This window comes from Dendrobates tinctorius, unplaced genomic scaffold (assembly GCF_039654945.1).
Source record: "Dendrobates tinctorius isolate UK_male_01 unplaced genomic scaffold, ASM3965494v1 ptg000102l, whole genome shotgun sequence".
Taxonomy (NCBI): Eukaryota; Metazoa; Chordata; class Amphibia; order Anura; family Dendrobatidae; genus Dendrobates; species Dendrobates tinctorius.
Window position 1 is genome coordinate 19132383 of NW_027361770.1, and position 2292 is coordinate 19134674.

Below are 2292 nucleotides of genomic sequence, written 5' to 3' on the forward strand. Positions count from 1 at the left end.
ATTCGCCAGGTGGAGGCGGCGTATCCATCTGCACGTTTTATTATTTAAATTCGCCCTACTGGAGGCGCTGTGTCCAGGGTCACGTGTGTTATGGGTTCGCCTTGTGGAAACATCTGCGTCCAGACACACAGAGACTATGACAATATTGAGACCGCTCATCTTTTGAGATCTCCCATTGCATATATACCTTTCACTAGTATACACAATTGTTATCAACTTTTTCTGTATGGTACTTATGCATCTAATGGGCAGTGGTGTTCCCCCTTCTTTTGCACCTGGCTTATCCTGCTACAGCCTCATTGTGTTCACCCTTGAAATTAAGTGTTGTAAGTCTTGATTATTTATTCATTAAAATTATATTTCTATTTATACTTGATTACCTAGTAGCTCATTTTTTCTCCTCTCACATATAGTATAATAATGCAAGAGGTATTCAAAAAAAATTTTTTAAGTAGCTAAAACAGCATTTTAATAGGTCCGGTCAAAAATGACCGGAGCAGTACAAGTATATAGTGGAAACGAACAGAACAGCAAGGTTAACTACACATGGGACACTTGAATTAAGGTGGAAAGTAATGATGGAAAGGGTCTGCAGGCCTTGTGGCAGTTGGGTGTGCAGAAATGTATCTATCCAAAGCAAAACACGTTACTGCAGCTTATCACACCTGTACCTACCATGCAGCAAAGGCCGAGATAGATCATTATTTAAATTACAGATTGAATACAATACAATGCCTTCCATATAGAGGTGAATAATACTTGATCTAGCAGAGTTGGTCAAGTTAAATCAAGCCAAAGGAAATTGAAATGTGCAACGTGGACCAAGAAAAAGCTAATGCAGAGCAACCAAAGTTGAAAAAGCATTCAAATATTGCTTTGAAAAGACAACTTGCTTTGGTTTCAATTCAATTCAGTCTGTTTTTGGAAACCGGTAGAGAGAGCGCACCATCCTCTAAGATACTGCAATTACGGGGCGATACAAGGAGTGAATAGAGCAGGCTCTTTTTCCATCTCCCAGTTCTAAAAATCCATTTAAGATATGGTCCCCAGATAGGGGACGTATCAGATATTAAACTGAAAAGAACGAGAGTGGTTTCCCCCCACCCCCCAACTGTCTGCTGAGGCACCCTCAGCAGGCTGAAGCTGGCTGCTGCCGCGCAGCTGTTAAATACTCTGGGCTGCCCATTGTGACATGTGATCCAATTTTTCCATTGGCCCATTGTGACATGTGATCCAATTGTTCCATTGGCCCATTGTGACTTGTCAAAGTGTTCCATGAATAGAATATATTCTATCACAGTATTCCATGAATGGAACACATTCTTTTTACTGCAGGCAGGCAGCGCACATAGCTGCTACAAGCCACTAGATTAATCTCAGACAGGTGAACATAGGCTGAACATTCAATTAACACGCCAGATAAATTGTTTCTTTTTTATTGAATTCATATAAAAATACACAATCCACAAAATACACATTGACCCATTGTGACACGTGATCCAATTGTTCCATTCGTCCATTGTGACACGTTATCTAATTGTTCCATTGGCACATTGTGACGCGTCAAAGTATTCCATGAATATAATACATTCTATCACAGTGTTCCATGTATGGAATACATTCTATTTACTGCAGGCAGGCAGCACACATAGCTGCTACAATCCACTAGAATACTCTCAGACAGGTGAACATAGGCCGCGCATTCAATTAACACACCAGATAAATTGTTTCTTTTTTATTGAATTCATATAAATATACACAAATACATATATATATATATTCAAAATTTGAAAGTAAATTTCAAAATGTAAAAGTTGGCAGGTCACAAGAGGTTGACAATGTTTCAAAATAGCCATCATTGAGTCAGGATTGTGTTAGAAGTCGAATAACTTAGCTACACATGGGATACTTGAATTAAGTCGGGAAGTAATGAGGGCAAGGGGTTTCAGGCCTTCTAGCAGGTGGGGGTGCAGAAATGTATCTATTCAAAGCTAAACACATTACTGCAGCTTAACACACCTGTACCTACCAAGCAGCAAAGGCCAAGATAGATCATTATTTAAATTACAGATTGAAAACAATACAATGCCATCCATATAGAGGTGAATAATACTTGATGTAGCAGAGTTGCTCAAGTTAAATCAAGCCAAAGTAATTTGAAATGTGCATTGTTGACCAAGAAAAAACTAATGCAGAGCAACCAAAGTTGAAAAAAGCATTCAAATATTGGTTTAAAAAGACAACTTGCTTTGGCTTCAATTAAAATCAGTCTGTTTTTGGAAACCGGTTTTG

General features: G+C 38.7%; 1 pseudogene; it reads right to left on the bottom strand.

Annotated features, from left to right (window-relative positions):
* Positions 1-935: 935 nt before the first annotated feature.
* Positions 936-1094, bottom strand: LOC141099826 (U2 spliceosomal RNA; annotated as a pseudogene).
* Positions 1095-2292: the final 1198 nt, after the last annotated feature.